The sequence below is a fragment of the Mustela lutreola genome, chromosome 13 (genome assembly GCF_030435805.1).
Source record: "Mustela lutreola isolate mMusLut2 chromosome 13, mMusLut2.pri, whole genome shotgun sequence".
Classification (NCBI taxonomy): Eukaryota; Metazoa; Chordata; class Mammalia; order Carnivora; family Mustelidae; genus Mustela; species Mustela lutreola.
In genome coordinates, this window is record NC_081302.1 from 64,345,035 (window position 1) to 64,368,352 (window position 23,318).

The following is a 23,318-nucleotide window of genomic DNA, read 5'->3' on the forward strand; positions in this document are numbered from 1 at the left end:
CCACTTTAAAAACAAAACAGTAAAATCATACTTTTTAAATTAATATGACATTTACAAAATATATTCATGTCACTTCTCTTCGTCTTTATACAATTTAGATTGCTCCATTTTTTTAATGTGTTGTCACACTAATATAAATAAATACACTGAACCATGGGAGTCTGCTGTAATGAATCCAAATCATTAAGAACTAGATCCAATAGCTCAAACAATCTTAGTTGCAACTCACTCCAACTACTGAGATAGATTATTATTTACCTTTGTAATTTTTTAAAAGCCTTAGCCAGATGAGATATCATACGTGTAAGTGTGTGTGTGTGTGTGTGTGTGTGTGTGCATATATGAATGTGCGTGTATGCATGTGCCAGAGCAGTATGAGTACAACCCAGAAACAGCAGTGATATACACACGAGTCTACACAACGGCCTGCATGACACGGGCAGCCGGACACTGAATACCCCTCCAAACAAACCTGAGGCTGAGCAATGAGGAAATGAGGGGATCTGTCATCATATTGCAGAATTAACAACAGGTCTGGAAAATGAAGACAGGCAGGAGGCCTTGGCCAAGACGTTCCCGTGACGCTGGAGGACGAGAAGCAGCGACAGCCACTTTTGCAGGCAGGGATCAGGGGACCGGATCTGGCTGCAGTGGTAGGGATTCCCTGGGTCTGCAGCCGAGGATCCCTGCAACTTCCTTCCCCAAAGGGCATCTGTCGTGGCCTCTGGCAGTGGCCTCTACCTCACCCAGTGACCTCTATGGGATCCCAGCTTGTGAGCTGGGTTATCCCCTCCTGCTAGTCACAACCGTTAGCTCAGTACAGACACTATCCCTTCTGGAGGCTTGGCCGAAAACCATCCCTACTTTCCATTTTCAACACAGTTTGAGAAGGGGAGGCTCCTTCTGTCCCTGTGGGGTCCCTGAGTTTGAGGTAATGCCAACACACCATACGCTGGAGAGCAATGACGTAGGAAGTCAGGCAGTCCACTTTAGAACTCAAGCAATCGACATTCAATATGAGCCAGTTTTTGTTATTGCAGTAATATTTCTCAGTGAGATAGTTTCTCTACACAACTTCTAATGTATGGGGTAAAGAAAAAAAAAGTATTGCTGGAAGATGAAAGATTTTTTAAAGTGTCTTGTTGAAACTCATTAAATGAAGGAAAAGGAAACCGATTACTTGTTCGCCTTCTTGGTTCCTGTCCTTGGCTTTCAAGGTCAAAGAGCACCAAGGTTCCTGTTAAGTTACTTAAAGGTTCTCCTGGCCCCTCCACCCACACAATCCTAGGGAATTCCTTGGCCCTCTACTTTCCAAATTTGTAATCATATCCCTGGGTGTGTCTATACAGCTCGTTAATTCAGTTTCAAAATCCACAGCATTTTTTTTTTCAAAGATTTTATTTATTTATTTGACAGAGAGAGATTACAAGTAGGCAGAGAGGCAGGCACAGAGAGAGAGGAGGAAGCAGACTCCCTGCTGAGCAGAGAGCCCGAGGCGGGACTCGATCCCAGGACCCTGAGATCATGACCTGAGCCGAAGGCAGCGGCTTAACCCACTGAGCCACCCAGGCGCCCCACAGCATTTTTTTTCAACAAAATGAGATAGTTACATTCTTTAAATGCCAGCCATGAAATCATCACGTGAAAAAAAGAACAAGTTAGATTATATATACATAAATTGAATACAATTTTCTCCTTTTTTAAGGTGTATGTTGAAGACATGTTTAAGAGTGTTTCTAAAGAAAAGGCCTTAGGGAAGGAGCCCCATACTGTGTCCCACAGTCTGATGCTCTGTCCCTGTGCTGTCAGTTCTTAAGCTACACTCTAGCTACGACTTGCGTCATGAACGCCACCTCCCCAAATGGGCACATTAGATGCAGAGACAAACTTCCTTTATAACTCAGTGAATTTTAGTCACACCAGAAAAATGATCTAACCTGTCCAAACATGCAACTTCTTTCTTCCCCCATTAACTAAACCCCCTTTAAAAAAAAAAAAAAAAAAAAAAAGGTCAGATTGGAGGGTCAAGTTAAAATCCACTAGATTTGAGGTTAAACTCTCAGGGTAGCATGATTTCAAATTCATAGCAGCCTTCAGTTTTCTGTATTTTCCTATATTTATCCCAAGTAAACTTCCTGGACCATAATATTTAGGGAGAAATTAAAAGGGTTTTATAGTATAGTATAGTATAGTATAGTATTAAGTTCCAGAAATTCTCAGTTTATCAGGGTTTACTCTGAGCTCAATGTCCTACAAAGTCTACACGATATAAGTACGTGAACAAGAAGGATTTGAAATACAAAAAACCCTTAGCTCTGTGTCATAAATAAATTTGGGTAAAAACGCAAGCCTTCCACTGAATCATCTCGGCAAAGGTGGCCCATCTTCTCTGCAAGAAGCAACCTAGGAATCAAGGGGGGACACCACAATCATTTGTCCATTCAGAAACACAAATACAGTGGTAAGGAAGAGCAAGGATTGCACTTACCTTTCCTTGGCCAGGAGGACAGACATTCCCACCAGCTTAGCAAACTCTTCTGATGTCTGGGATCCCTTTTCTGAAACCTACCAGAAACACAGCAGAGACAAAAATGTGTTAATTTAGTCCAACTAAGTACTCACCTAGGGAGACTGTCTACCAGGATACTCAGGAAGTAATTTACCAAATTTCTTACTCAAATCCAAAGAATATTCACTATAGAACTAAATCCTCTTCACTAGTGTTTAATTCTACAAATGCCGAAGGACCGAGAGAAACACAGTAGAGCTGAAAATACCAAAATAAGGTGAAGCCCTCTACAATGTAACGAAGGCTCTATACTGAACTGAAGAAGAACTCTTTGAGATTCTAAAAAGGAACATGTAACAAATTCTAAATGAGTGCATATTTCATGCTCCAGTAAAGGAAACTTATATAAAGGTTAAGCTTTAAAATATATGGTAGAAATATCAAGTCTTAAGCCTCAACTTCCTCATCCTCACCTAGTTTAAAGTAAGTGTAATAAATACGAATTATTCAAATTAAACAGGCTCACCACAGAGGCTATGAAGGCAGTAATATTTCAAGTCTCCTAATAAGTAATAGGAGTAGTTTGGCCAGTAAAATCCATCTAAACTACAGCTGCTTTTCATGTATTTTCTTAATATTTTATTTATTTATTTAAGATACAGACAGTGAGAGAGAGCATGAGCAAGGAGAGGTCAGAGGGAGAAGCAGACTCCCTGTGGAGCTAGGAGTCCGACGCGGGACTCGATCCCAGGACTCCAGGATCATGACCTGAGCCGAAGGCAATCGCTTAACCTACTGAGCCACCCAGGCACCCCTGCTTTTCATATTTTTTGAAGCAATTATTCTGTAAAACAACCTGTGATGTTTTATAATACCACTTACGTAGGTGTTACTCAAAGAAAAAATTCTGTCAGGGGTCACATTCTGATCAAGAAAGTTAAAAACCTGTCCGTGAGACTGAGCTTCAAACAAAAAGACAGCACCTCACGAATTCCAGTTCTCCTTGGTTAAGTTTCAAAAACTTGAACAATGTAATTTTGATTAATATTTATTCACTGTTAATAATAGGTGTTTTTGGCTAGTCCGAAGGTGGTGAGTTATCTCAACTGATTATTCAGTTGAGATAGCAGTTACAGATCGAACAGTTACAGTTACAGATCGAACTCCTTGTTCTACTCTTTCCCCCTTCTCACTACCGTACTTGACTAGTAAAAAAAAAAAGTAGGTGTTTTTAATTGGGTCTACAAACATTACTTTTTAGTAAAGTTAAATTCAAAAGGAAATCCTGTTTCTCAAGTTGCTAGGCATTCAGGTCTTGGTGGGCTGACTGATGAGGAGGAAACGGGATTCACATACTGTCTCCAAGGCTGAGGCCACCATTTCCTCTTCTTTATGGCTCTGAAGCTCAATTACCATGACGCCACTGTCAAAAACTCGGAGCCTATAGTGCAATTGCTGGGTCTATTGGGTATTTACCCTAAAGATACAAATGTAGTGATCCAAAGGGACACATGCACCCGAATGTTTATAGCAGCAATGTCCACAATAGCCAAACTATGGAAAGAACCTAGATGTCCATCAACAGATGAATGGATCAAGAAGATGTGGTATATATACACAATGGAATACTATGCAGCCATCAAAAGAAATGAAATCTTGCCATTTGCAACAACGTGGATGGAACTAGAGCGTATCATGCTTAGCGAAATAAGTCAAGCAGAGAAAGACAACTATCATATGATCTCCCTGATATGAGGAAGTGGTGATGCAACATGGAGGCTTAAATGGGTAGAAGAATAAATGAAACAAGATGGGATTGGGAGGGAGACAAACCATAAGTGACTCTTAATCTCACAAAACAAACTGAGGGTTGCCGGGGGGAGGGGGTTGGGGAGAAGGGGGTGGGATTATGGACATTGGGGAGGGTATGTGATTTGGTGAGTGCTGTGAAGTGTGTAAACCTGGTGATTCACAGACCTGGGGATAAAAATATATGTTTATAAAAAATATATGTTTATAAAAAATAAAAAATTAAAAAAAAAAAAAAAACTCGGAGCCTAAAAACCACAGATGGGAGAACAAAGCTGTGAATATCTAGGATCTTCACCCACTAAGGAGGTGTAGCTACAGCATAACTAAAAAGCTCACGAATAAGCACTTAATGAAAGTATGAACTATAATCCACATGCTGAAGAAAATATGTCTGGCTCTCTTTAATGAACCTGGGGAGAGGAAAATATAATGCACAGCTGAACATCTGTACTTTTAAATCTCCAGAAACTAACACAAGATGTCTAGCAGAGGGGCTGGTAATTCTGACCTCCTAGGAAGAGCCCACATTCCTCTGTCACTGCCCCCAAGTCAACAAGACTTGGACCACTAGCCCTGATAAGGTGGCAAGCCAGGATAAGTGAATTCTGTTCATTTCATTCCAAGAGGGGCAATATGTTGGCTCACCACACAGACGGCAGGCCCGGCAGGCCCAGCAGGCCCTTCCTGTCTACTCTGTATGGAACAGTGGCTCTAGTTGGCAAGCTTCCCGCAGAGGTTCTTTTACCTGAGAGGTAATTTTAGCGCTTCCAGCATCTTGCAAGCATTCACTAAATCTTCTGGTAAGAGCAACTAATAGGAAAAAAAAAAAATCCAGTTTACACTGCAAATTAATAGAGTGATGTTATATAATTATAATGATCACTAAAACACAAGAGGAAACTTAACAATTATCAGTGACTTAATCTCAGGGTCATGAGTCAGGCTCCATGCTGGCCCATGGAGTCTAGTTAAAAAATTTTTTTTTTAAATAAAAACATAAAAATTATCAGTTATCAGGGATTTTAGGTGGCTTCATCACTATAAGGCAAAAAGAATTAATAAAGAAGCAAAGCAGCGCTATCTTACAGAAAACAGCACAAGCCATGTGTGTAATTTTAAAATTAATAAAATATTAGTAGTCATTAATAAAATAAAAAGGAACAGGTGAAATTAATTTTAACACATGTGTTTCATTTAACCCAAGAATTGTAAAACATCAGTATATAATCAATATAAAAGTTATTAATGAGATATTTAACTTCTTATTTGGTACAAAGCCTCCTACATGTGGTATATAATTGACACTTCTAGCATAGCTCCATTTGGATTAATTGTATTGCAAGGTCACAGTTGTCACATGTAGCTAGCTAGTGGCCAGCCTTCCAGACCACACAACCTTAAAGAATCAGCCCAGCATGGTGGCTGACAAGTACAGCTTTGAGTCACCCAGAACGGCTCCAGAGGCAGCCCGGCCTGGGGCCACATGCCTGTCAAACCACTGTTTCCAAGGCACAGCCTTGGTCAAATAAGTGAATCTTTGTGAGCCTCAACTTCCTCATCTTCATATCATGCCCTTGATGGGCAGAGTGAGAGAGGCTACCTCTCTGGGGTACCACGAGAAGAAATGGGGCAGTGCGTGCAGAGCTCCTGGTTCATAGTCAGTACTCACTGATAGCACTCACGGTGACCAGTCAGATGAAGACACAGCAGAGGCTCAAATATACGGCGCTGCAGTAAGCGCTGGAGGGACAGGTCTATGAGCTATTCGCACAGAGGCGACTACTGACACCACAAAACTGTGTTTGACTAAAGGGCACGAAGAGTGCACGGACAGAACATGGGGGCCAAGGACACATGGGTGTGAAGAGACAAGGAGGGTTAAAGAACAGCCACTGCTGATTCAGAGCCTGTGGAGGAGGGCAGCTTTCCCCCAGCTTCTCCACACACCACCTGTCTCCAACCCAGTGAATCTAAAAACAGTCGACAACCCCAGAGAAAAGACATCATACACAGGCTTATTATTCACAGTATGGGCACGGAATAGTAAAGCCAGAAGGTATCAGTCAACCCAAATTCCCATTTCAAAGGTAGGGAAACCGAGTCTCAGTGAGGGTCAGCGAGCTACTCCAGGTCACTCAGCACAACACTGGCAAAACAAGGGACAGAGTCTTCCTCTCAGATCCCAAGGCAGTAGAGCACTCTTGTACCACACCACACCGCTACTGGGATAGTTCTGGTGTTCTCAACCCTTCCTCAAATTGTATTCACTTTGGGGAATTTGTGTTATATTAAGAAAGTCTATATTTAGTTAAAGAACATCTAAATGTTCTATTCTTACTTCCATTCCTCGAGCTCGGTTTACTAAACAGTACACCTCCGTGAGTGACATTATTCCCCCTCGTTCCTGTTAAAATATGGAATTTAGCAAGTATTAGGTTATAATTAGAACCAGTTGGCATTTCTTTTTTTTTTTTTTTGCTCAAAATGAAAGTTTCTTGACAGTGTTATAAATATCAATTTGATTCTCTGTCCATACAAAAGTATGAATTTCTATTTCATTAATAATACTGAACAACTAATGTCTTAACAGTGATAAAATTTTTAGAACATTTAAAAATTACATAGGATCCCATTTTTACATCATAATTCTGATGTATTATCATGCCTTCTATTTTGTCCGTAAAACTTTTAGAGGATACAGTGCATTGACGTGGTAAAACCAAGGCACAGGATACAGTTACAAGAAGTATATATAAACCTTAGTTAGCACTTTGTGCCAATTTTGGAAACATTTAGAGGAGATCATAAAGCCTGAAAAATTCTCACATCCTATTATGATTTACAATTAATTGTGCAATAAACAGACTATTAACCACCATTCCATTACTAAATATATGGCTATCACTATATAGGCTGTAGGCAATTGAAAAAAGTTTCCAATATTAAAACCTGGTATAAGTAGGTGGTTGATGTGGATATTGTGCCTTGTATTAGCTAGATAATTGTCTTAAGTTTCCATTTTAATTTGCAATGTATATGGCAGTTATCAATCTTTATGCTATCTTCATTACATAAATGGTGGTGTGGGGGGGTGGTTCTCCAAAAATTAAATCCCTTCTCCCTACAAAAGACAGAAGATTTACAAGAAGGAAACCATGTAAGAAATGCACAGATAACATTAATAAAATCCAAATATGGACTAAAGGGTTGAATTCCAATCTACCAGGACATTCTCTTAATTTAGGGTGAGGAGCTAACACATTCCTGTGACAATTCATTAGTTTATTAATTAAAAAAAAATCACCATGACATTTTTCAAAATAGTAAAGTCTTGGCTAGAGCGTCAAGCATTGAAGGAAAGTCGTTAAGTCTTTACATTCATAAAATGAAGAGGGACAAAAGCCTTTCCAAATTTAGGGGCCGGGAGGCTATTCCATTGAATTTAAAGAAATGAAATAGAGTGGCAAAAATTGTACTTAATACTTTTAAAGGAAGTGTTTTCCAGACTTAAGGTAAACATTTAGACCCATGAAAACACATTGCTTGGCACATGCACGCCATGAATAGAACACTTCTGAAGGCAGTGACCGCCTGGCCACGGCGGCACCTGGCTCTTGCCCCACCAGCAAAACACTTCTGAGGTCCTTGTCCCAGCTCCCCTCACATGGGGGCCTCTGGCTTCTGCATCTGCTGGATTTGCTTCTGTAGCTGGTCCTTGTCCAACTTCATCTTGGCTTCAAGAACTTGCCTGAGGGATCCTATGCTTTCATAGATGGCCGCCAACCCAGCATCAACTTCTGCTTTCATTTCCTTCATGTCCTCATTCATCTGTAACTCCAGCTTGCTGATGCGCCCATGCACTTTCTCTTCTTCCTGTTTTGTTCTCTGCACTTCCATATTCTCCTTCTGACTTTCTTCTATTTTGTCAAGTCTGGCTGACATCTGGCTGACATCTGGCTGAGCTTCTTCTCCATGTCCCTTTCGCTGGCTCCACTGTTTTCCTTAACGACCAAGGAAAGCTGATCAATTTTCTATAAAAGTTCTTTCTCTATCCGTTCTTGTTCCTGTTGTAACCAATTCCGTGCAGATAAAATCTCATTAGAGTTCCTCAATCGTACCTTTAAATTTTGTATCCAGAAGTTGAAGCTGGTGGTTACTATCTCTGTGGGACATCTTCAGTTTGGTGCTTTGCTCTGATATCGACAAGGCCACTCTGTTCAAAAGCTGAGAAATCTGTCCCTCTGCATCTTTGATTTTTGTTTCCAAGATAAGTTTGGCAGCTTGCTGTTCTTTGTTCAAGTGCTGGAGCCCCTCGTAAGTTGTTTTGTGCTCTGCAGAGAGTCTGGCTGTGCTGGCGTCACATCTTGCCACTCTTCCCCGCAGGTCCCCCAAACCCGAGAGCTGACGCATCTCCAAGGTCTTTAAGGCGGAATTCGTTCCATAGCTGATGTTGTCCCGGGCCCGGATCTGCTCCTGCAGTACCTCGATATCCCGATTGAGCTGCTTCACAATGGCAGTTATGTTTCTGATGTGCTCCTCCAAGAAGAGCCTGGCCAAGCGGTCGCCGCCCCCTTTGTTCTGCATTTTCGGCAAACTGCTAACAATGTCGTCCTTAATCCGGAAGGCGTGCTCCACAAGGGCCGCGGTTGTCTTCTCGTGACAGAGGATCCTATCTTCCAGTTGTTCCACGAGGCTTACAGAGGAGTAGGGTGCCATGGTCAGGGACTGGCTGTGTCGGGGCATGGTTCTAACTCGCCGTAGATGCATATTTTCCATATATTATACCTTTCCTCAGTGACGAGAGAAGGAAATGCAGTGTTCCGTTGGGCCACTTTCTTTTTAATAATTTACTTCGGCGCGGGGGGCGGGCGCGCCGCGGCTGCCCACGTCCTCGCCGGCGCGGCTGGGTGCGGCGGCCGCTGGCGCGGGCTGGGCGGGGCGCCCGGCTGCGGGCCCGCGCCGCGGGGAGCGCCGTCCAATCAGCGCGCGCCTGCCGCCTGGCCCGGCGCGCGGCCCGGCCGGGTTCGCGGCTCCCGGGGGGCGCGAGCCGCCGCGCGCCGCCGGAGCCGCTTCCGGGCGCGTTGCCTGGACGCGGTTGCCGTGGCAGCCCGAGCTGGAGGCTTTCCCCGCGCACCCCAGTTGGCATTTCTTAACAGAAATCATAATCAGAGTAAAATCAGGAATCATAGAACTTCCTAAGAAGTCTTTAAAAACTAAATATACACACAGGAAAACCTAGTCAGATACATGAAGCATTCCAATTCAGTATGTGGATTTTAACATCATTACTGTTTTAACATTTACTTCAATGAGAAGAGGGCCTCTACACCACGTTTCAAAAAGTGTATTGAAATGTTTTAAGTTATTACAACTAATAAATGAGTAAACTATGGAATTAAACAGGAATATCACCACTTTAACCCCAAATGAAGTTAACAGATCTAGCTATTGACTAGCTATTGACTATCTAGCTATTAGGGGCTGCTGCTACATCACACACACACAAAAAAAGACAAACAGGCACTATGTACCCCTTGATGAAAATGCACAGCACCCTCTATGAAATATTCAACAGAAAAAAAGAAAAAAGAACTTCTAGCTGTAAATTCCAGTCTATAAGGAATACAAGGGGCAGGGAAGTATGTCAAAATAAAATCAATAAAATCTGAGACACTCTATAAAATAAACCACTAGCTTCTTTAATAAATGCATTATGTGGGATAGAAAAGAGAGATAAGAGAAGGAGAAACATGGAATTAAAAAAAAAAGGCATTGAGAGAAAAATCAACCGATTGCAAGGTATCCTGATTTGAACAAACTAACCGTAAGAGAAAATGTGAATACTAACTAGATATCTGAAAATACTTAAAAAATTATTTTTCACTTTTCCTGTGTGAAATGGGATTATAATTACATCTAAAGCATGTTTATCATTGTAATTACATACTGAAAAGTTTACAAAGTGATGCGATGTCTGGGATTGCTTTAAAGTAATGTTGAGTGAAGGCTGCCTACACACGAGCCTGGATGACAGGCACACAGGGATTCATTATACTATTCTATTTTGTCACGATGGAAATACTTCTTTTTTTTTTTTTTTAAAGACCTTATTTTATTAACAGACAGAGATCACAAGTAGGCAGAGAAGCAGGCAGAGAGAGAGGGAGGAAGCAGGCTTCCTGCCGAGCAGAGAGCCCGATGTGGAGCTCGATCCCAGGACCCTGGGATCATGACCTGAGCCGAAGGCAGAGGCTTAACCCACTGAGCCACCCAGGCGTCCCCACGATGGAAATACTTATTAAAATAAGCGTTTTAGGGCGCCTGGGTGGCTCAGTGGGTTAAAGCCTCTGCCTTCAGCTCAGGTCATGATCCCAGGGTCCTGGGATCGAGCCCTGCATCAGGCTCTCTGCTCAGCAGGGAGCCTGCTTCCTCTTCCTTCTCTGCCTGTTTCTCTGCCTACTTGTGATCTCCATCTGTCAAATAAATAAATAAAATATTTAATAAATAAATAAATAGATAGATAGATAGATAAAACTGATGAATCACTGAATTCTACTCCTGAAAACAATACTACCCTCTATGTTAACTAACTTGCATTTAAATAAAAAATAAAAATAAAAAAATGCTCGACTTTACACCAGTGTGAAAGTGATAAGCATTCAGTAGACCTCACACTTTGAAGTGTGAATTTTGATCTTTTCCCAGGCTAGTGATCTGATGTACAAGCATTTTCATCAGCTGCAGTTCCCAGCAGCTGTGTGATCATGAGTGTGTACAGTTGATACCCTGACAACAATTGTGTGTCTGTATAGCCATGTTTGTTTTTTCTATTCAGTGCAGTATTCAATATATTACATGAGACATTCAACACCTTACTACAAAATAGACTTCCTATCAGATGATTTTGTCCAACTATAGGATAATGTGTTTTTGAGCACAATTAAGGTAGACTAGGCTGCTTTGTTTTGTTGACGGTTTCCTTTGCTGTGCAGGAGACTTTTATCTTGATGAAGTCCCAAAAGTTCATTTTTGCTTTTGTTTCCCTTGACTTTGGAGATGTGTCTTGAAAGAAGTTGCTATGGCTGATGTCGAAGAGGGTTACACTGCCTGTGTTCTTCTCTAGGATTTTGATGGATCCCTGCCCGTGTTGAATTCTTTCATCCATTTAGAGTTTATCTTTGTGTATGGTATAAGACAATGGTTAAGTTTCATTCTTCTGTACATAGGTGTCCAAGTTTCCCAGCACCATTTATTGAAGAGACTGTCTTTTTTTCCACTGGATATTTTTTCCTGCTTTGTTGAAGATTAGTTGACCATAGAGTTGAGGGTCCATATCTGGGCTCTCTACTCTGTTCTGTTGGTCTATGTGTCTGTTTTTGTGCCAGTCCCATGCTGGTGATCACAGCTTTGTAATAAAGCTTGAAATCAGGCTATGTGATGCCCCTAGCTTCGTTTTTCTTTTTCAACATTTCCTTGGTGATTCGAGATCTTTTCTGGTTCCATACAAATTTTAGGATTGTTTGTCCCAATACTTTGAAAAATACCTTTAGTATTTTGATTGGGATGGCGTTGAAGGAATAGATTGCTCTGGGCAGCATAGATATTTTAACAATGTTTATTCTTCCAATCCATGAGCATGGAATATTTTTCCATATTTTTTGTCTTCTTCAATTTCTTTCATGAGTGTTCTGTAGTTCCTTGAGTAGAGATCCTTTACCTCTTTGGTTAGGTTTATTCGCAGGTATTATATGGTTGTTGGTGCTATAGTAAATGGAATCGATTCTCTAATTTCCCTTTCTATATTTTCATTGTTAGTGTAGAAGAAAACAACGGATTTCTGCACATTGATTTTGTATCCTGCCACATTACTGAATTTCTGTATGAATTCTAGTAATTTTGGGGTAGAGAATTTTGGGTTTTCTACATAAAGTATCATGTCATCTATGAAGAGAGAGAGTTTGACTTCAGAAGATATTTGTAAATGACATTACAGATAAAGGACTGGTATTCAAGATCTATGAAGAACTTCTCAAATTCAACACCCAAAAAACCAATTAAGTAAAAACATGAGCAGAAGACATGAACAGATGCTTCTGCAAAGAAGACATACGAATGGCTTACAGACGCATGAAAAAAAGCTCAATTATCATTAGCCATCAGGGAAATTCAAATTAAAACCACATTGAGATACCTCCTTACACCAGTTAGAATGGCAAAAATTGACAAGGCAGGAAACAACAAATGTTGGAGAGGATACAGAGAAAGGGGAACCCTCTAACACTGTTGGTCGGAATGTAAGTTGGTACAGTCACATTGGAAAACAGTATGGAGGTTCCTCTATTAAAAATAGAGCTACCCTATGACCCAGCAATTGTACTACTGGGCATTTACCCCAAAGATACTGATGTAGTGAAAAGAAGGGGTACATGCACCCCAGTGTTCACAGCAGCAATGTCCACAATAGCCAACCCATAAGGAGCTGAGATACCCTTCAACAGATGAATGGATAAAGAAGATGTGGCTCATATATACAATGTAAAATTACTCAGCCATCAGAAAGGGTGAATACCCATCATTTGCATCAACATGGTTGGAAGTGGAGGGGATTACGCTAAGTGAAATAAGTCAAGCAGAGAAAGACAATTATCATATGGCTTTACTTATATGTGGGACATAAGGAATAGTGTGGAGGACATTAGGAGAAGGAAGGGGAAAATGAAGTGGGGGAAATCAGAGGGGGAGATGAACCATGAGAGTCTATAGACTCCAGGAAACAAACTGAGGGTTTCAGAGGGGAGGGCGTGTGGGGGAATGGCTTAGCCTGGTGATGGATATTAAGGAGGGCATGTATTGCATGGAGCACTGCATTATACACAAACAATGAATCGCAGAACACTACATCAAAAAATAATGATGTACTGTATGGTGACTAACATAACATAAAAAAGAAAAGGTAGTTCCATCCATGTTGTTGCAAATGGCAAGATTTCATTTCTTTTGATGGCTGCGTATCATGCTTAGCGAAATAAGTCAAGCAGAGAAAGACAACTATCATATGATCTCCCTGATATGAGGAAGTGGTGATGCAACATGGAGGCTTAAGTGGGTAGAAGAAGAATAAATGAAACAAGATGGGATTGGGAGGGAGACAAACCATAAGTGACTCTTAATCTCACAAAACAAACTGAGGGTTGCCGGGGGGAGGGGGTTTGGGAGAAGGGGGTGGGATTATGGACATTGGGGAGGGTATGTGATTTGGTGAGTGCTATGAAGTGTGTAAACCTGGTGATTCACAGACCTGTACCCCTGGGGATAAAAATATATGTTTATAAAAAATAAAAAATTAAAAAAAAAAAAAAAAAAGAAAAGGTAGGCTAGGCTAAGTTATGATGTTGGGTAGGTTTCATGTATTAAATGTATTCTTTACTTTTAATATCTTCAATCAAAAATGGGTTGGTTGGGAACTAACCCCATCCCAAGTCAAGGAATATATGTAGTCAGAAAGAAACTGCCTTGAGAGAGATGAGCTCAATGATTATCAATTGAAAAGAAGTATCCATTTTATTCATCTCTTAGACAAACAGAAAAATAAAACATTTTCCCCTTGGAATAATATGTATACAATTATATACATATATATTATATACAGTGTACAATAATTTATGTTATATATTAAATAATAGTTATAAATATTATATAATAAATTGATATTACTATATTAGGCTAATATATGTCCCTCTTAGAATAATACATGTTTAAATATATATCATATATTACATAGTATGTAATTTAATGTAATTTACAATTACATCATATTTACAATTACATTAAATTATATGCAGTATATTTTATTCTATTTATAAATACATATTGCATATATATTTATGTATATACTCATCTCTTAGAAACACAAAAATAACATTTTCCCCTTAGGATAATATATGTGTATTTATATGTAATATATGTTAAACTACACAATATAGGATATATAATTATGTATATAAAATATGGAGTTACATACAATACATTTAGTATATGTTATAATATATAAATATACATTTTGTTTAGACATACATAATAGAAATTCATCTTCTATAGAAACAGAAAAACAAAACCTAGAAAAATAGATGTATATTTAGAAATAGTTATATATATAAAAATATAACATGTATATATTAACATGTACCTATAATCAAATTAAATATACACAGTATATAGTTTATATAAGTACATATTTTTAGTTTATACATTATGTAATTATATTATAAATTCTATAAATTTATAAACTATAAACTAGATAATTTATATATATCATTGAGTTGTATATTATATATAATAGTTTTTATATAATCATATAAAATGTTATATATTTTACATAAAACATATTATATTGCATGCTATATTATGTATATTATATATTGTAGGGGATATACTATATTACATATAAACACATATTATTCTAAGGGGATAAATTTTATATTTTCCTATAAGAGATAAATATAGGTAATATATATTTATAGGTAGTATGGAACTAACACAAAACCATATAATTCATATGGTAAAATGTTGAAACGTTGACCAAAATATGAAAACTGCTAAACCTGTCAGAAAAAGACAAGACAAAAAGCTTTCGTGTATATCTATAAACTAAAGGTGACACTCTCCAAAGGTTTAAAGATTGTAATTGCTACTTCCATTTAAAAATTCGAATTCTAGGGGCATCTGGGTGACTCAGTTGGTTAAGTGTCATGTTCTCAGGGTCCTGGGACTGAACCCTGAGTCAAACTCTGGGCTCATGGAGGAGCTGGCTTGAGGGTTCTTTCCTTCTCCCTCTGCCCCTTCCACCACTCATGCATGTGCACGCTCTTGCTCTCTCTCCCTCTCTCAAATAAATAAAATCTTTTCTAAAAATAAAATAAAAACTTTAATTCTAAATTAAAAAAAAAAAAAAACTACATACAAATCGAAATTTAACCAGAGGCCCCTGCCCCCTCCAAAACAAAAAACCAGTACTAAGCAAGACCCAGAACAGCTCATAATTTACAGTTCTGCATGAACAGAACTTATCTCATAAAGTACTTTATTTTACAATCTGCTTATCTTATGGAGCTAATTTTGTCCACTTTGTTTCATTAAAATTGCATACAGTGTAAAAGTAGAACTGTACATAATAATCCATCTAAAACTTCTGTAACATCGTCATTTTTTTCTGTAGATGATTCTGAGACTGTCTCATTCTACTGGTATTGGACCCTACTCATTCTTTTTTCTCCTGGCAGTTACAACTACTGCTTCCAAGGCCTGTATTTTCACTGCCTTCAGGAAATAAATCTTTCTCAGCTTGAAACAGATGAGGTTCATCCATTTGATTATTTTTCCTCAGAAGTTTCATCTCTTCATTCATAGTTAAATTTTCCCAGTCTTTCACCATTGAGTATGATCTTTATTTCCTTTATCTGTTTGATCTTCTTTTTCTAACTCCTTTAGATATAAGGTTAGATTTTGTATCTGAGACTTCTACTTGAGGTGGGCCTGTATTGCTCTAAACTTCCCTCTTAGAATAGCTTTTGGTGCACCCCAAAGATTTTGAACCGTTGTGTTTGATTTTCATTTGACTCTGTGTATCTTTTGATTTCCTTTTTGATTTCTTGATTGACCTGTTCATTGTTTAGTAGCATGTTATTTAATCTCCATGTATTGGTGATCTTAACAGATTTCTTCTTGTTGTTGATTCTTAGTTTCATAGTTGTAGTCAGAAAAGAAGCCTGCTATGACTTGGATCTTTGTGAATTTGTTGAGACGTGTTTTGTGGTCTAATTTGTTCTCTGTTCTGGACAACATTCCATGTGTACTTGAAAAGAATGTATATTCTGCTGCTTCAGGATGGAATGTTCTGAATGTATCTGTTGATTCAATACGGTCCCATGTATTATTCAAAGCCATTGTTTCCTTGATGATTTTCTGTTTGGATGACCAGTCCATTGATGTAAGTGAGGTGTTAAAGTCCTCTACTACTATTGTATGACTCTCAGTTACATCTTTTATGTTTGTTATTAGCTGCTTTATGTATTTAGGTACATAAATATTTACAATTGTTATATCTTCCTGTTGGATTGTTCCATTTATGATTATATAGTGTTCTTCTTTGTCTCTTGTTACAGTTTGTTTTAAACTCTATTTTGTTTGACGTAAGTATTGCTACCCTAGCTTTCTTTTCACATGCATTTGCATGCATTCTCCATCTCTTCACTTTCAATGTGCATGTGTCTTTAGGTTTGCAATGAATCTCTTGGAGGCAGCATATAGCTGGGTCTTGGTTATTTTTTCCCATTCCATCTCTTTATGTCTTTTGATTGGAACATTTAGTCCATTTACATTCAAAGCAATTATCGATGGATATGTATTTGTCATTGTTACTTGTTTCATGGTTGTTTTGGTAGATCTCTCTTTCTTTTCTTGCTCTCTTCTCTCACAATCAGCTGACTTTCTTTAATGAGATACATTTGGATTCCTTTCTCTTTCTTCTTTGCATGTCTATTACCAGTTTTTGATTTGTGGTTACTGTTAGGTTTATATGTAACATCTTCTGCATATAATAGACCATATTGAGTCAATGGTCACTTAAGTTTGAATTCATTCTTCACTCCTCTCCTCTCCACAATGTGGTGTCATACTTTACTTTTACTTTCTAAGTATGCTCACTGTTTTTTATAGTTATACTTACTTTAACTGCTTTGTGTTTCCCACTTTTCTTACTCCTGCTGATTTTTGAAATTCCATGTTTTAAGTCCCACTGGTTGTAAGAACTCACCAAATTAGGTGCTTCTGGTTTTCAAAGCCAAATGTAATGGGGATTCATCTTCCCTACATGGGGTCCCTGATGTGGAGGTTTGTTTTTCGCCCCTCACCATGCCTGCAGCACCCCTCCCTCCTGCAGACAGTTGTATGGGTCTCTTTAGCTCCAGACCATGTCTCTGTCCTTACTACCCTCTTTCAGTGGCCCCTTCTCTACATTTAGCTGTGGAGTTTGTTCTGCCAGTCTCCGTGTCATTTTTTGGGTTATTTACACTGATGCATTTATTTAGTTTTATCTGTGTGAGGCGATGAGCTGAAAGTCCTCCTACTCTACCATCTTCCCCAGGAGTCTCTGATATTTTAAATGGTATTTTAACGTTTTGTTTTCTTATTGGCTGCTGTGAAATATAGATATCCAGTACACTTCATAAATCCATATATTCAACAGACACACAAGAAGATGCTCAACATCACCCACGACCAAGGGAAATGCAAATCAAAACCACAATAACACCTCACACCTGTCAGAATGGCTAAAATCAACAACACAAGAAACAACAGATGTTGGTGAGGATGTAGCAAAAAAGAACCCTGTGCACTGCTGGTGGGAAATACAAACTGGGTGCAACCACTGTTGAAAAGAGTGTGGAAGTTTCTCCAAAACAAAAAATAGACATATTCTGTGATCCAGGTATCTACCCAAAGAAAACAAAAGATACTAATTCAAAATGATACCTCTAGGTTCAACCATGTTACTGCAAATAGCAGGATCTCATTCTTTTTTATGGCTCAGTAATATTCTTTGTGTATATATATACCACCTCCTGTTTAGCCATCCATCTTTTTTTTTTTAAGCCATCCATCTTTTGATGGACACTTCTATGAGGTGTTATTGTGGTTTTGATTTGCATTTCCCTTGGTCGTGGGTGATGTTGAGCATCTTCTTGTGTGTCTGTTGAATATATGGATTTATGAAGTGTACTGGATATCCATATCTTGGCTATTGTAAATAATGATGCAGTAACCATAGAGGTACAGATAACTTTGTGAATGAGCATTTCTGTTTTCTTTACATAACCCAGTAGTGAAATTACTGGATCATATGGTAATTCTATTTTTAATTTTTTTTCAAGAACCTCTGTACTCTTTTCCACAGTGGGTGTACCAGTTTGCATTCCTACCACTAGTGCACAAGGGTTTCTTTTTCTCCACACCCTCACCAACACTTATTTCTTATCTTTGATTTTAGCCATTCTGACAGGTATAAAGTGATAGCTGATTGTGATTTTGATTTGCATTTCTCTTTCATCTTTTCATGTCTGGGTTGGCCATCTCTATCTTCTTTGAAAAAAATGTCAATTCAAAGAAAAAGTCTATTCAGGTTGTCTGCCCATTCTTAATGGAATCATATTTTGGGGGGTGTTGACTTGTATAAGTCCTTTATATATTTTGAGTATTAACTCCTTATCAGATATATCATTTGCAAAGATCTTCTTCCATTCACAAGGTGGCTTTTTAGTTTTGTTGGTGGTTTCCTTCACCGTACAAAAACTTATTTGGAATAGTCCTAATTGTTTATATTTACTTTTGTTTCCCTTGACTGAGGACACATATCTAGAAAGATGTTGCAATGGCTGATGTCAAACAGTTTACTGCCTATATTTTCTTCAAGAAGTTTTATAGTTTCAGGTGTCACATTTAGGTCTTTAATCCAGTATATTTATTTTTGTAGCAAAAAGGAACAAAATGACCATTCTTTTGCATGTAGCTGTCCAGTTTTCTCACCACCACTTATTGAAGAGACTATCTTTTCCCCTAGTGTACATACAGTCTTGCCTCCTTTGTCCTAGATTAACTTTCCCTATAAGTGTGGGTTTATTTCTGGGCTCTCTAATCTGTTCAATGTGTCCATTTTTTTACCAGTACCGTATTATTTTGATTACTATTGCTTTATAGTATATCTCATAATCTGGTTTGTCTTCAATTTCTTTCATCAGCATTTTATAGTTTTCAGAGCACAGCTCTTCCACCTCTTTTGTTAAGTTTATTTCTAGGTTATTTTATTCTTTTTGGTGCAATTGTAAATCAAATTGTTTTCTCTTTCTGCTACTTCATTATTAATTGTACAAAAAAACAATTTCTGTGCATTAATTTTGTGTCCTGAAACTTTATTGAATTCATGTATTCTAATTGTTTTTTATTAGGGTTTTAGGGTTTTCTCTGTATAGTATCATGTAATCTGCAAATAGTGAAAATAACTTCTTCCTTACCAAATTGGATGCTTTTTTTTTTTCTGTTGTCTGATTGCTGTTGTTAGAGCTTCCAGGAGTATGCTGAATAAAAGTGGTAAGAGTGGACATCCTTGTCTTGTTTCTGATCTTAGAGGGAAAGCTCTCAATTTTTCACCATTGAGTATGACATTAGCTGTGAGTTTGTTATATATGACTTTCACTATGTTGAGGTATGTTGTTTCTAAACCCATTTTTTGGAGAGTTTTATCATAAACGGATGTTGAATTTTGTCACGTGCTTTTCTGCATCTGTTGAGATGATTGCATGGTTTTTATACTTCATTTTGTTTACTTGGGGTGATTGATTTGCAAATATTGAGCCATTCTTGCAAACCTGGAATAAATCCCACTTGATCATGGTGAATGTTCCTTTTAATGTCTTGTTAAATATGGTTTGCTAATATTTTGTTGAGAATTTTTGCTTCTGTGTTCTTCAGTGATAATGTTCTGTAGTTTTGGGTTTTTTTGTAGTGTATTTGTCTGTTTTGGTATCAGGGTAATGCTGGCCTCATTAGGCTGAACTTCAGAGCTATACTTTCTTTGCTATTGTTTTGGAATAGATTGAAGACAATAGGTATTAACTCCTTTTTAAATATTTGGTAAATTCACCTATGATCTGTCTGATCCTGGAATTTGTTGGGAGTTTTTTGATTAGGAATTCAATTCTGTCAGCAATAATTTGGATTTTGAATTTGTATGTCTTCCTGATTCAGTTTAGGATGACTGTATGTTTCTAGGAGTTCATCTATTTTTTTTTCTAGGTTATCTTATTTTTTGACACATAATTTTTTTTTAGTACTCTATTATAATATTTTGTACCTCTATGGTGTTCTTTGTTAACTCTTTTGTCTCTGGTTTCATCCAGTTCCTTTTGTTTTCTTCTCTTGATCAGTCTGGCTAAAGATTTATTGACTTTTTTAATGTTTTGAAAGAATCAGTTCTTTGTTTTGTTGGTCTTTCCTATTCTTAAAGACTCTACTTCATTCATTTATGCTCGATTTTTATTAAATATTTCCATCTACTAATTTTGGACTTTACTTTTCTTTTTCTAATTTTTTTAGGTTTTCAGACTGAGGTTTTTCTTATATCTTTGGGTTGGCTGGTATCTCTATAAATATCCCTTTTAGGTCTCTTTCTCTGGGTCTCAAAGATTTAGACTATAGTGTTTTCATTTTCATTTGTCTCCATATATTTTTTAATTTCCTCTTCATTTTCTTTGTTGACTCATTTATTGCTTGGTAGCATGTTGTTTAATCTCCACCTGTTTGGTTTTCCAATTTTTTTTTCTGTAATTGGTTTCTATTTCACCCCATTGTGATTAGAAAATATACACAATATGACTCAATCTTTTTAAATGTATTGAGACTTGTTTTTTTGGCCTACCATGTGATCTATCCTGGAAAACATTCTGTGTGCATATAAAATAATTTGTATTCTTTTGTTTTTATGTGGCATGTACTGTATTTATCTGTTAGTTCCATCTGACCTACTGTATTGTTCAAAGACATACTTTCCTTATTGATATTCTGCCTGTATGATATATCTATTTAAAAAGTGCTGTGTTAAATTCCCCTACTATTATTGTATTACTCTTTCTTCCTTTACAGGTATTAATATGTGCTTTAAGTATTTAAGTGTGCCATTGTTGGGTACATAGATATTTATGATTGTTGGATTATCTTGTTCAATTGATTCTTTATCATTATGCAGTGCCCTACTTATTCTCTTGTAAGTCTTAAAGGTCGGATTTTTGTGATATAAATATTGTCACCTTGGGGGTTTTTTTCCACTTCCTTCTGCATGAAATATGTTTTCGATCCATTCACTTTCAGCCTGAGTGTGTCCTTATATCTGAAATAGTGTCTTGTAGGCAACATGTAGATGCGTTTTGTTTTTTATCCATTGGTCCACCCTATGCCTTTTCATTGGGGTGTGTAGAGCACTTATATTTAAGTAATTATTTTCAGTGTGTACTTACTGTCATTTTGATTGTTTTCAGGTTGTTTTTGTGGTTCTTCTCTGTTACTTCTTCTCTTTACTTAAGATTATAAATTTCTCTAGTGTTATTCTTGACTTTCCTTCTCTTTTTTGATAGCCTGATGGGGTTTCCCTTTTATGTAACTTTTTGCTTCACTCTGGCTGCCTTTAAAATTCTCTTTATCGTTAACATTTGACATTCTAATTATTCTGTGTTATGGTGTGGCCCTCCTCGGGTTCATCTTGCTTGGAATTCTATGGTTCCTGAACCTGGCTGTTACTTCCTTCCTCAGGTTAGGGATGTTTTCAGCTATTATTTTTTCAAATATATTTTCTACTCCTTTCTCTTCTCCTTCTGAGGCCCCAAATATGCAAATGCTTACTTATTTGATGTTGTCTGAGAGATCCCTTAACCTATGCTCATTTTTTAAAAATTCTTTTTTTCTTTTTGCTATTCAGCTATCTTCTAGATCACTTATGTGTTCTGCATTTGCTAACTTACTATTGATGCCATCTAGTAGTTTTTCATTTCTGTTATTACATTCTTCAACTCTGATTTGCTCCTTTTTGTTTTCTCTTTGTGGAAGTTATCCCTGAGGTCTTTCACTTTTTCTCTAGAAGTAAACACCTTTATGACCATAACTGTAAACTTTTTATCAGGCATATTGATTATCTCTGTTTCATTTAGTCTTTTTCTGAGGTTTTGTTTTGTTCTTTATTTGAAGCATATTCCTCTGCCTCCAATTTTACTTGATTTTCTGCATGTGCTACTATGATTAGAACAGCTACTTATCCGAAACTTGAAGGAATGGTCGTGTGTATGGTCGTCCCTTGTGTACACTGTGTGTTCCTAGTAACTTCGAAGGGCTGGCTAGAATTGTGGCTTGTGTGATCTGTGGGTACTGGGGCACTCCATGCGGGGGCTGCATCCTGGTGGGATGGCCATAACTGAAGTGTGTCTGAGTCAGGTCATTTCTGGAGCTGTCCACATAGAGAGAGCACCCTGGTAGCACAGCTGAAGGTGAAGTGGCTGTAAGCAGAGGGTCCTAGGGCTCTACACACTGAGAGAACGCTTACAAAATAGTTGAAATGGGTGAAAGCTAGGTGTCCCATGGCTCTCCATGCAGATACTGCTGAAGTGGAGCACAAGCTTAGGGAGGTCCTGGTGCACCCTGCACAAGCGGCACCCCAGCAAGACAGCTGTTGAAGTCGGTATCAGTGAGGGTGCCTCAGGTTCTCCACACACAACTACTCCCTGGCAGAACTATTGAAGCTGAGGTGGGTGCAAGCCAGTGTGTCCTTAGGTGCTTACTGCAAAGGGCTCCCTGGCAAGTTAGCTGGAGCCAAAGCAACTGTGAACCAGGAGGTCCTAGCACACTCTCTGCAGTAAGTGCTCTAGCAAGCCATCTGAAGCCAATGCAGTGGGGGCCTGCAATGTTTCAGGGTGCTTTGCATGCATATGACTTTGATACAATGGCTGGAGGTGTAGTGGGTGCCTAGCAGGAGTGTCCCAGTGTGTGTCATACTAGGGCCATTTTGATAGAATGGCTGGGGCTCATGTGGGCTAGGGGCCCAGGGCTCACTGGGGCTCTAAACCAGGTTGGATGTGTAAACTGTGCTTCTATCTACACTATATAGGTAGAAGGGGAGCATGAACTGTGACACGCAACAACCTGTCCAATCTTGAGAGATTTCTAGGAGCTTCCCTAGCATTTGGTGGAGTTCTAGGGCTACAATTTTTTTTTTTTTAATCCTAGTTGCCCTTTTCAACCATGGCTTATTTTCTTGCCTCAAGGCAGATGAATCTCTAACTGAACCCTCAGTATTGTCCCTCCCCTCTATGGTTCACAGTGTCAGAGGTGGGGCTTCCCTTCATTGCTGTGCCTCCCTCTCTCTTGAAGTTCTCTATGTAGTTTCCTATCTTTTGTTATGCAG

At 38.4% G+C, this 23,318-nt stretch overlaps 1 protein-coding gene and 2 pseudogenes across 1 annotated transcript in view; 1 reads left to right on the forward strand and 2 right to left on the reverse strand.

Annotated features, from left to right (window-relative positions):
- The window catches only part of LOC131814140 (thrombospondin type-1 domain-containing protein 1-like), a 37,714-nt gene extending 35,207 nt beyond the window's left edge, over window positions 1-2,507 (reverse strand). Inside the window, exon 1 of the mRNA XM_059144868.1 lies at window positions 2,489-2,507. The gene's annotated coding sequence lies outside the window, so the exon portion shown is untranslated. The remainder of the gene's footprint in view (window positions 1-2,488) is intronic.
- LOC131814146 (mitochondrial ornithine transporter 1-like) overlaps window positions 1-23,318 on the forward strand; it is a 395,300-nt pseudogene that overhangs the window by 243,294 nt on the left and 128,688 nt on the right.
- LOC131814142 (protein FAM81A-like) lies at window positions 6,839-9,250 on the reverse strand (annotated as a pseudogene).